The sequence below is a fragment of the Notolepis coatsorum genome, assembly GCF_963971535.1.
Source record: "Notolepis coatsorum genome assembly, chromosome: 15".
In the NCBI taxonomy this organism is placed as follows: Eukaryota; Metazoa; Chordata; class Actinopteri; order Aulopiformes; family Paralepididae; genus Notolepis; species Notolepis coatsorum.
This window is the reverse complement of record NC_140179.1, coordinates 80,384,979-80,397,299: the sequence shown is the minus strand read 5'-3', so window position 1 is coordinate 80,397,299 and position 12,321 is coordinate 80,384,979. Positions and strand designations below refer to the sequence as shown.

The 12,321-nt window shown below is 48.3% G+C and overlaps 1 protein-coding gene across 4 annotated transcripts in view; it reads right to left on the bottom strand.

The window, feature by feature from the left end:
- LOC311241804 (uncharacterized protein) overlaps positions 1-12,321 on the bottom strand; it is a 74,835-nt gene that overhangs the window by 21,170 nt on the left and 41,344 nt on the right. The gene's annotated exons all lie outside the window — the stretch shown is intronic.

Genomic DNA, 12,321 nt, shown 5'->3' with positions numbered 1-12,321 from the left:
GCCTGGTGGCGTGAATACTTTCGGCAGCCAACATGCCCTTCCGCGTTGCTCTGATTGGCCGAGCGCGCGCATGCGCATGAGCCGCGACATGCTCCTCTGCCAGGCAGGAATCTTAACACAATTTATACAAATGGAAGTATTGATTTCGCCGTAACGAATAATTTAAAAAATATACCGTTAACTGGAATATGTTGTGCCTTTACACATATGTTGGATTATGTAATTGGTTTGTCATGACAAACAAATAAAAAATCGCAAATTAACCGGTTGGCTACAACAACACACATTAACTACATGCATCATTGTTTACAATGAACGGTGGGGCTAATCAAAAGGACTGGACACGGACGCGTTAGTTGTTCACCAACAATCTACAGACACAAACAAACACAGAACCGGACTGTTATATTGTTAAATGTATTGATTGCTGTTTAACGCGTCCGTGTCCAGTCCTTTCGATTAGCCCCACCGTTCATTGTAAACAATGATGCATGTAGTTACTGTGTGTTGTTGTAGCCACCGGTTAATTCGCGATTTTTTATTGGTTTGTCATGACAAACCAATTACATAATCCAACATATGTGTAAAGAAACAACATATTCCAGTTAACGGTATATTTTTTTAATGATTCGTTACGGCGAAATCAATACTTCCATTTGTATAAATTGTGTTAAGGGGAGTTTAGTATTCCTGCCTGGCTGAGGAGCATGTTGCGGCTCATGCGCATGCGCGCGCTCGGCCAATCAGAGCAACGCGGAAGGGCATGTTGGCTGCCGAAAGTATTCACGCCGCCTGGTGGAGATAATGAAGGGATTGGTTTTCAGCGTTGAAAATGAAGGTATGAAATGAAGGGACATTGATTGATCCCTGTGTATTATGCACTACTGGACACGCATCGCTGCCTTCCACAGCCCACCTGTCTGAAGAAGTCCACCATTATCCCTGTACCCAAAAAAGGGACCTGGGCTTGAACTATGACCTCTGCCAGTGGGTCTTGGACTTCCTGACAGGAAGATCCCAGGTGGTGAGAGCAGGCAACTGCACCTCCTCATCCATCACTCTCAACACAGGGGCCCCCCAGGGCTGTGTTCTGAGCCCCCTCCTCTACTCGCTTTACACACAGGACTGTGTGGCACAGCGGAACAACAACACAATTATCAAGTTTGCTGACGACACAGTAGTGGTGGGCCTGATCTCTGCCAACGACGAGAGGGCCTACCTGGGAGAGGTAGAGGACCTGGCACGATGGTATCGGGAGAACAGCCTCTCCCTGAACATCAGCAAAACGAAAGAGATGATTGTGGACTTTAGGAGGTCGGGGCCAGGGACCACAGCCCCCTCAGCATCGACGGGGCACCGGTCGAGAGAGTGAGCAGTTTTAAGTACCTCGGAGTCCACATATCTGAGGACTTGACATGGACCACACATATTGACATTGTAGTGAAGAAGGCACGGCAACGCCTCTACTTCCTTAGGTGCCTAGGGAAGTTCAAAGTGAGTCATAAGATCCTCAAGAACTTCTACTTGTGCACAATAGAGAGCATCCTGACTGGTAACATCACCTCCTGGTTTGGGAATAGCACCGTACAAGACTGCAGCAGACTACAGAGAGTGGCCCGTTCAGCCGAACGCACAATTGGAGGGGGGCTTCCCACTCTCCGTCTCCAGGACATTTATAACCAGCATTGCAGGGCCAAGGCTAAGAGAATAATCAAAGACTCTAGTCACCCAAACAACTCTTTGAACTGCTGCGGTCAGGCAAGCGCTACCGGAGTCTCATGGCCAGCACAGAGAGACTCAGAAGGAGCTTTTATCCCCAGGCCATCAGGATGCTCAATGACAATGACACTATGTAACAACCCATCATCTACACACACTGCACACACATCCACATGTACACACTCACTTTAAACAAACACTCACCTTACCACTCACTTTATTTCATTTGATTTTTGATTTGATTTTTATTTGTCTCGAACATAGAAACTTAAAACAAGTTTAAAAAACAAAAAGGTAAATAGTCAAAGACTATTTCCATACAATAAGTGTTTGAGAAGGAACAGGGGGAAGTAAAAAACGTATCAAGCCCCTTCCTTACAATATTTTACATGATAATTTAATACAAATAAAAATAATATAACAAATAATGAAAAATTAAATAAAATTACAGTTTTTTATATATCCAAATATCCAAATGAGAAAAAACATGTATTAGGCACTAGGCAGTCACATTACTGCTCAAGCTCCTCTCTCACTTATTCACTTTAGACACTTTAACACACTTTATATTTATCTATTATTAAAGAGATTTGCACTACATTCATACCTCATTTGCACCTTACCCTACGTTTTGTACCTCTGCATTGTACCTCACTGTTACTCATTTTACTCTGTATTGTATATTATTGTATATATGTATATTGACTTTACTTACTTTTTACTTACTTCTTAATTACTTTTTTTTTTACTTACTTTATTTTTACTGTATGTAGCACACTCTCAGGGGCTCATACAGAAACAACAATTTCATCATAAAGTATTCTGTATTTTGTTGTGACAAATAATAAACAAACTTGAAACTTGAAACTTGATGTCCTCACTGAAAACTCAACATTCAGTGTTTCAGTCATTCACGTCATTAGCAAAACTGCTTGAATATCAGGAATGTCAAGTTCAATATTGTAAATAAAATATTTCCTCAATTTGCTGTAAAAACTAGCCAAATCTTATTAAATAAATTATAAATAAATTGTTATTAGATCATATTTTTCTTTTCAGTTTTTAAAATAAGCGAGTAATTAATGTTGTGGAATAGGCATTTTACCTCCAAGCCGCTATGCGTCGCCCATGAGCATGTCTACTAACGGCAGGGGTGCAGTGGTAATTTCAGAAGTGCCTGTACTCTGTTTATAATGACGTCATGCGCGCTCCCGCGCGTGCGCATGCTCATACATGTTCCCTCGCGTGCGCACAGAACAGATGATTATTATGCATAAATAGTAGGAAATATGTTTGTATAGGAAATTACTAGTTTTAGTTTAGTTTTTGTAAATATTGCCTTGAAATAGAGAAGCTGAAAAAGGTAGCAGGATGTAGCCTTCAATATATAAAGAAATTATATTGTCAACAGATATGGTTGAAAAACAAACAATGTTTTAAATTGTAGATACAATATTGTAGTTACAATTTCTTTAATTGAATTAACTTAAACTAGAAAAGTAAATACAAACTAAATTAACAATGTAACTTACAGTTTACAGAAGGACAGTTTCCTTCTGAAGCACAACTTAAGAAATGTCTCATCCTTCCAGTCGGGACCATTTGTCACATAGTGAGAGCTCCACAGCTCAAGCAAACCCCCACAGGGCTTGTATTTTGGTTTGGCTCTTCTCGTTCTTTGTTATGCTATTGGTATCCTATTGTTATGCAAAGACAAGTAGCTAGATAAGTACCGGTACTTGGCGCACGGCATGACGAGTCGAGTGAAAGTTGTGAATGCATTTTTGTGTGCACGCGCGTGCATGTGCGTGCGCATGCTTCTGCTCAGAAAAGTGGTGGAATGGTACCGCGTGGCATGAGCACTGCACCTCTGACAAACGCTACTCAAACCCATTTGTGAAGAAGAAGCAGCAAGCTGCATGTATCACGTGATGTAAACATGCTGCCCATGTCCTGCAGTAGTCTATGGTCCTCATGTCCTGCGACTCCTGTACAAGTAAAAAGTACGCCATACTAATAATAGCGCATGCCGCAGAAGAAAAGACTGAACCCGCCACAAGGCTGGACAGCTTCAGGTTTGTAAAAAGGCCAAAGACTAACGCTGTTAGCGCAGCAGCTAGCAGCGCTACTGAAGTTGATAATGCTAGTAGCTCTCAAAGAGTACCTACGGGTGGCTGCAATTAGAAACAGGCCCCGGTAAATGTCAAAATCCAAACCCCCCCCACCCACCCAACCGCCTCCAATGTACAGTTTCTTCCCAATCGGATGTATATTTTTCTATAATCTCTTTTTCTTACACAGTACCGTCTATCTGTATGTCTTGTAGTTGTATGTCATAAATGTCTTGATGAATTGAAAATGGGGGACCCTTATGTAAACAAGACAAAAGTCTTTTTCTGGTCTTCATCCTCTTAGTAGTTGTTAATATTGAGCCGTACTGTATTGTACCTGTGACAAAATGGCATCCAATGTAATAAAAAAAGTCAACCAACGAACGCGATTTTTGTACCGGATCTCCTCTCTGGTAAACAAGAATACCCTGAAGACTCTAGCAGGAGCACTCATTCAAGGGTACTACGACTATGCTTGCACCTCATGGTACCAAAGCACCTCAAAGGCACTAAAAAACAAATTACAAACATCTCAAAACAAGCTAGTCAGACTACTACTTGACCTGACTCCTAGAACCCACCTCACCCCTGCCCACTTTGACAACCTAGGATGGCTTAGAGTAGACGACAGAGTACAGCAACTTGCAATGGGCCTGGTCTACAAGATACACTACGCGACCAAGGTACCCATGTACATGTCAAAATACTTCCCAAAGGTCAGTGAATACCACGATCACAACACCAGAGGGAGCTCCACAAATCATGTAAAACCCAGATTCGGCTCAAACAAGGGACTAAACACGTTTAGCAATTATGCCACAACATCAATGTGGAACGCCCTACCTAAAGCTGTAAAGGAATGTGAATCACTACCCACCTTCAAAAACACTCTCAAAAAACACCTACGTGAGACTGCAATTCGAAACTGGCCCCTACAAATGTCCTAACCTAGTTGTACAGTAAATGACCAAGTAAGGCTTTGTCAATATTCCAATGTACAGTGTAAAATGTGTGTGTCCCCTTCCCAACCCCCCCCCCCCCCCCCCCCACCTCCAATGTACAGCCCGCACCCAACCCACCCAACCCCACCCCACCCAACCAACCTCCTCCAATGTACAGTTTCTATGCCAAATGTATATACACTCCTTTTCTGGACACTTTTGTATCACAAACAGTACTGTATTTGCAAATCTGATATGTCATAAATGTATAGATGTAGCAGTACTGTCTATCTGTATGTCATGTATGTCATATATGTTATGATGAATTGAAAATGGGGGACCCTGATGTAAACAAGACAAAAGTCTTTCTCTGGTCTGCATCCCCTTAACAATTGTATGTATTGAGCTGTACTGTACTGTACCCATTCTGCAATCTGTTAATAAACTTTTCAATCAATCAATCAATCAAACCCATTCTGAAATCCGTTAAAAACGTTTTCAATCAATCAATCAAGCATTAGCTCTGCTGAGGATGTTACCGCGGCTGCCACTGCCAGACCCGAGTCCCCGCTAGACCTGGACCTCGAATCCCAATCTGATGAATTGGATCATGAGGAGCTTGAGAAAGACGTGGGAGTCTGCGCTGCTGCTCAACCACCGCATGCATGGGGACCGAGTCAGTGGAAGAAAGCTAAATGCTGGGGACCGAGTCAGTGGAAGAAAGCTAAATGCTGGGGACAGGGCCTCCGCTAGGGGTGTGCGGGCAGTGCGACCGCACTGGGCCTCGCGCTCCCTAGGGCCTCGCGAGAAGAAGAAGAGACATTTTTTTTTTTTAATATAAAAATTTAAATAAATATAATGTTAACAATCACTTTCCATCACAGACCGAAAATCTAGTTTTGCTTACAGGTGTCTAATGTGACTTACATCCATGCTTATCTATTTCACATTAGACTCCTCACTATGCCTGCAACAGGCAGCGTGATGCGTGCATCATCTATCTGAAGCGGCGCGCATATAAAAAGCTGCCATTAAGCGCTGGCACGTGGACTGGTGGCAGTGGTGGTCACTCACAGGTGTGTAGAGTAAGGTGGATGACTGAGTCAGAGTGGTGGTAATTTTTTTTAACACAATGTCGACGAGAGAACGCGATAAAGGGTGGACATTTGGCTCCGGGAATTTACAACGAAAGAAGGCAAAGAATAAAGAAGTGTTCAATAACTCGATGAGAGGTTCGTTGGATAAATTTATCACAAAAAACAGCGACCTGACCGAAGCCGCCACAGCCACAGCAGGGCCTTGTGAGGGGAAGAAGCTAGCAAGCGAAGCCCCATGGAATACTTAGTTATTGCGACGCTGAATTCAGTATGCAGTAAGGGAATATAGCATCAGCCAATGCCCAATGGACATATCGATCTACCAGATGGCGATCAATAACTGGGACATCCTTTTTGGAATCAACGTTATACCGGACGGGCACCGCCAGGACGGACGTTTCCATATGGAGCGCATAGAGAAGTGCGTGGTTGATTCAACGTCAAGGTGAGACCGAGGCGGAGGGACATACACACATCAGGAGGACGCGGACAGTCAACTCAAGGAAAGTGCAATTTGTGCAATTTAAACGCTAATGTTTTGTGAGCGGAATCGCCGTATTCTACAGTGCTAGGAATCGCTAGTGGGAGCTAACTGGCTAAGTGGCTCTGCTGCTACTGCTAGCCACCCGAGTGCTAACACACTGCTAGCGGCGCTAGCCAACCAAGTGCGTCTGCATATTTCTCTCATGATGAATTGAAGCTAACAAGGTATCAGGTGAGACTAATCATTTAATAAGCTAACGTTATGATACAGAAGGCTAACGTTATGATACAGAAGGCTAATGTTATGATGCAGAAAGCTAACAAGGTATCAGGTGAGACTAGTCATTTATATCAAATCAAATCAAATCAAATTTATTTGTAAGGCCCGACAACACACGTTAATGTCCCCATGGGCCGGACACGTCTTCTTTAAACAAGTCAAGAAGAAACATAACAATAAGTCAAGAACAAAACAAGAACACCATAAGGTCCAACAAATTTTAAATAAATGCAAAATAAATGAATGCAAACACTCCCAGACATACCCCACGCGAAGGTAAGGAAAAACTCACTAAAACCTAGCTGTTACAAAGGGTCAGATTAAACCGAATATATGTATTTATTGATTGATATATATTGCATAGCATTTGTATATCGTTTGATATCCCTTGTATATTCCTTGTACATATACACGGAATGTCCCTTTAACCTAGTAGCCTACAGACCATAATATTTCGTTCTCCTATTGGACAGCGCCCACCAAGCGCCAGTGTCTTACCCCTAGAGTCAAGTTGAAAGCTACCGACACGACATGTCTGTACATGCCCTGCCTTTGCCCAGGGATACGGCGACAGAAATGAGATTGGTACTAGTTTATCCCCGTACATATAAATATGGCGCAGGCGAATACAGAACCTCCTTTTCGGTTCAGTCTTGTTCAGTTCAGTCCGCAGTCCGTTCAGTTCGAGTTACCCAAGTGACGCCTCACCCACTATGCAACGTGCGGTGAAGTGGGCCCGTATTGCCCCAAAATAGAGTCGTGTTTTATCCTAATACGTTTGTTCAACGTATCGTTCGCTCCTTACTAGTAAAAGCCTTCATTACGAGTCAAAGACCACGTGAAGTGAGTAATTGTGTGTCTAAATAGAGCACTTATAGCCGCGTGCGAATAGGATAGTAACGTCAAGTTCAACTGTGAACCACCGCGCACCGGAGGATATCTACACCGGCGCCAGCAGAGCCCCTTTCCGGCTGGATTATTGCTTTGGTACTGTGGCTGCTGGAGCAGAGAACCGTCTACCCCGCTGCTGTGTGGGATCTACCGTGAGGACCATCATTCGAGCCCGTCTCTGTTGGACCAGAGGCTGACCGGTTCCACCTGTGCGGCGCGCACACTGGGATTACAGCGGCTGCCTTTTCGTCCGCTGCTCCAGGGAGTAATACCGCCCCCCGAGCAGGGCTTGTTGAAGCTCCGTGGAACCATTGACTTTGTAGTAGAGCATTGCCTCCCCCTGCTGGCTTACAACCGGTAGTAACCCCCTTACCAGTATTCCCTAGATAATTCCTAACATTCATTATTGATTTGCCTACGCACATTCTTTGCCTTATAAGCGCAATCTAAGTAAAGTATATTATGTAATAATATTTGCTGTTAATAAATATTCTTCTAAACGAGTATTTGTGTGGAAACCGTATCATTGTGGAGGAGTTCTCATCATATACTTGTGTACGGTATGGCCAGAGTAATGTACATAAGACGGTAGTGGTTTAATGATACCATACTTGATTAATACAGTCAGGGAATTGTACCCCTCAGTTACAATTGGTCCTTCGAGCCGGATAATAATTAGCGTAATATTAATATAATATTAATATTGACATGGCCGATGATGAACACTCCACAAACGGTTCTCCTAAGCTAGATCACCCGCAGCGCAGACGGCAGCCACCTCCCTATCTAGAGGCATACACTGTCAGTCCAATACCTAGCTTTAAAGGGAAGTTAAATACGGATAAAATAACTAAAGCGGATAGTAAAATTATGTCCGACCCTATCAACCAGGCTACCCCGCCAACAGAGGCCCTAGTGGGTTCTAATGTAACTGACCAAGCTCACGGTGGGGACCAGGAGGGAACTGACACGACTTTACCCCCCGCCAAGACCGAAGAAGTAGTCCCCGGAGAGCTCCAGGAGAAAGACAACCCTCCAGAGATGGAACTCTGCCCGGTACAAGAAGAGGAGAGCGCCCAGGAGATAGAGCTCCAGGACTCCCCGCAGGAGAACGCATCTCCAACAAGTACTGCCGGGAGCCGATCGCCCCGAACGGCGTCTTCCCCCAGCGAGGCGGACAAGATGCTGGCGCAGGCACTCATCGCCACCCTGGCAGCCTCCACCGAACGCGATCGACTTCAAGCGCAACAGACGCGCGAGCGCGAACATTTTGCAGGCGAGCGAGAGCGCTTCCAGGCGCAACAAAGGAGTGAAGACGACCGCATAAGACTGGAGACCAGACGCCTCCAGACGGAAGAGAACATTGAAAGAAGCCGCGCCGATGCACAGCACGCCGTCGCAAATGCACAGCTCCACGCCGCCCATGCCAGCGCCAACGCCCAGCGCGACGCCGCCAACGCACAGCGCGCCGCCGCCCAGGCCAGCGCCAATGCGCAGCGCGACGCCGCCAATGCCCAGCGCGAAGCAGCGCGCGACGCAGCCCATGCCCAGCGCGAGGCAGAGCGCGACCGGCTGCAGGCGGAGTTGATAGACAAACTGGTTGCCATGGCGACACCCCCTCACTCCGCACGGAGCTCCCGGAGATCGTCACAACACGGGTCTAGGACACATTCCCCTACCCGACCAAGCGACCCGGGACCCCGCCAACAGGAGGATCCTGTCCACGTCTCCGAACCCCCTCCCCGGCCGGTCCATACGAGACCCAGCAACCGGGAAGAACCGGACCACGCCGAGAGACTGAACAGAAGACTCCAGGTCCTAGCAGAGGAAGAGGAGGAGGAAGAGGAGGAAGGTCAAGCCGACCAGCAGCAACGTACTCTGGCCCAGGAGGCCCAGCACAGCCCCGACCAGCAGCAACGTACTCTGGCCCAGGAGGCCCAGTACAGCCCCGACCAGCAGCAACGTACTCAGGACCAGGAGGTCCAGTACAGCCCAGAAGTCAGCCCCGAGGCCCTGCGCTACAAACCCCCGACTCAACTCACGGGTGAGTTTGACGCACCGCCAGCTCCGAGGAACAGCACCTGGGTACCCGACCTTCGGTACCCACCAAGTACCAGCCCAAGACGACACGCACGGGGAGACTCGCCTAGGAGGCCTCTTCCCCAACGCTCACCGATGTGCCAGTCATCCATGGCATCGTACCTTGGCACACCGATCATCCCGGACTTCACCCATGAGAATAGAGCACAGTACACGGAGCTACGAATGTGCTTAGAGACAATGTTGTCCGATGTAGCTGACGAACCGTACAAGTATGCTATCCTACTGAAGCACCTCAAGGTGCCCCGAGCGCACAATATAGCGCTGGCCTATGCCAACTCTACTACCCCATACACAGCGGCTCTAGCAGCACTCGACCAACGTTATGGACGCGTATGGGACTATGTGATACAGGAGATAAGAGACATTGACCGTCTCCCCCCAGCCAGAGACAACAGAGCGTTAGATGACCTGTCTATCAAGGTACAGTCCCTGGTAGGGATGCTGGGGTCCCAAAAGGAAAAGGGTATCTATGAACTGTACGCTAACTCTAATGTAGAGAGGATATTAGAGAAGCTCCCTCCCGCCCGACAAGAGCGCTTCAGGCGGCAGAGAGACTACCGCGACCCCAACGGTCCAGAGGCATCCCTCCTAGACCTATCTGAGTTCCTCGCCAGGGAGGTCAGTAGCCTACGACTCGACACGTTCGTATGGAGTGGACCAAGCCCAAGACTCGGACCTCGGGGACAAACGGATAACCGCCGGTTGGTGACCGTTATGCACCAAGCCGAATCAGTACCGCAGCACAAGAACCACAACACCCCCTCGACTAAAGAGGACCAGTGGAAGATTGAGTGCCAGTACTGTGAGGGAGAACATCGGCTGTACCAATGCGACACTTTCGGGAAGCTGACCACGGACGAGGTGAGTCAGTGGACCAAGGACCACCGCCGCTGCTTCCGCTGCGCGCGCAGCCACCTAGCAGCTGAGTGCCGCTTGAAGAAGAAGTGCAGCAGGTGCGGTGGCACCCACTTGGAGGTCCTGCATGACATCAACAGGCGTCAGCCAGGACAACAGAGTGGGCCCGTCGCGGTAATGTACCATGCCGAGGCGGTGGCACCAGTACCGAAGAGCCACCAGACCGCTCCCTACTGTACCTACTGCGACGGCGGACACTGGCTGGCACAGTGCGCCGAATATAAGACACTGAACCCCGTCCAAGTTGACCAGTGGCGTGAGGCGGCCCAGGCGGGCGCCGATTACCGCGCAGGGGCGGCCCAGGCGGGCGCCGCTTACCGCGCAGCACGGTACGGAGCCCACCAAAGGGTCCAAGGCAACCAACCAACAGGAGTGCTCCACATTGACCAGCATAGCGGGACCCCCCGAGTGCTCCTCAAAGTGGTCAGAGTGCTCCTGAGCTACGAGGACAAGGTCCTGGACACTTACGCCGTCCTGGACGATGGGTCTGAAAAGACTCTCCTCCTCGCTTCCGCAGCAGCCCAGTTGGGCCTGCGGGGTGTCAAAGATACCATGACCATACGCACCATCAGAAGGGACCAGAAGACCATAAAAGGTGAAAGGGTCTCCTTCAAGATAGCAGCGGTGGACCAGCCCGAGAAGCAGTATAGTATAACTAACGTCTTCACTAGCCACGACATAGGCCTGTCTCAGTACACCTACCCCATCCCACAGCTGATGGCTAAGTATGTGCACCTACGTCAACTACCTATACCGCTTATCGACGGCGCCACACCGACCCTGCTCATCGGCTCCGACCACGCGGACCTCATTCTCCCAATTGAGGCGGCCCACATCGGACCCAAAGGATGCCCAGTCGCGGTTCAGACCCGACTGGGATGGACGCTCCAGGGACCCCTCTACGGACTTGACAGTCAACCCACGTCTACACGCTGCCTACACACAGAGGCGAGCGACACCGGCCTCTCCCCCGTACAGCAGAGGCTATTGACATTAAGCGAGAGGCCCGTGAGAGAACCGTGGGCACCAGAGGGAGTTCGGAACTCCACCCCCCTCAGCTGCGCTTCAGACGTAGCTGACCTCGGACCCAGCACCCCAAGCGACTCCTTGACGGGGCGGCCGGGACCGGCCCCTCCTCAGACGGGGTACAGAGCAAACAAGAGAAACAGACGGAGGAGGAGGAGGCACAGCCAAGCACAGATCAAAGCAGTCTCAGGCCCGCTTCCTCCTAAGCCCCCCTTCATCCCGTCCAGTCGTCATGACCATAGACCAGTCACTACCCCGAGCTGCGTGGCCGGCCGGCCGCGTAAGCAAAGTGACCACTGGTGCCGACGGAAAGGTCAGAGTGGCAGAAGTGCTCGGCCAAGGGCGGACCTACAACCGACCCGTGGCGAGGCTGATAGAGTCGCCAAGGCTCCCCGACTCGCTTAATGACGACCATGACCCCATGACTTGGTGAACTGTCCGACCCTCACAACAGACATTGAGTAGTGGACAGTGCGGTTAATCTGTCTCTGCTTAGCTAATTAGGTGGGACTAATTAGGGGGCGGCTGTTACAAAGGGTCAGATTAAACCGAATATATGTATTTATTGATTGATATATATTGCATAGCATTTGTATATCGTTTGATATCCCTTGTATATTCCTTGTACATATACACGGAATGTCCCTTTAACCTAGTAGCCTACAGACCATAATATTTCGTTCTCCTATTGGACAGCGCCCACCAAGCGCCAGTGTCTTACCCCTAGAGTCAAGTTGAAAGCTACCGACACGACA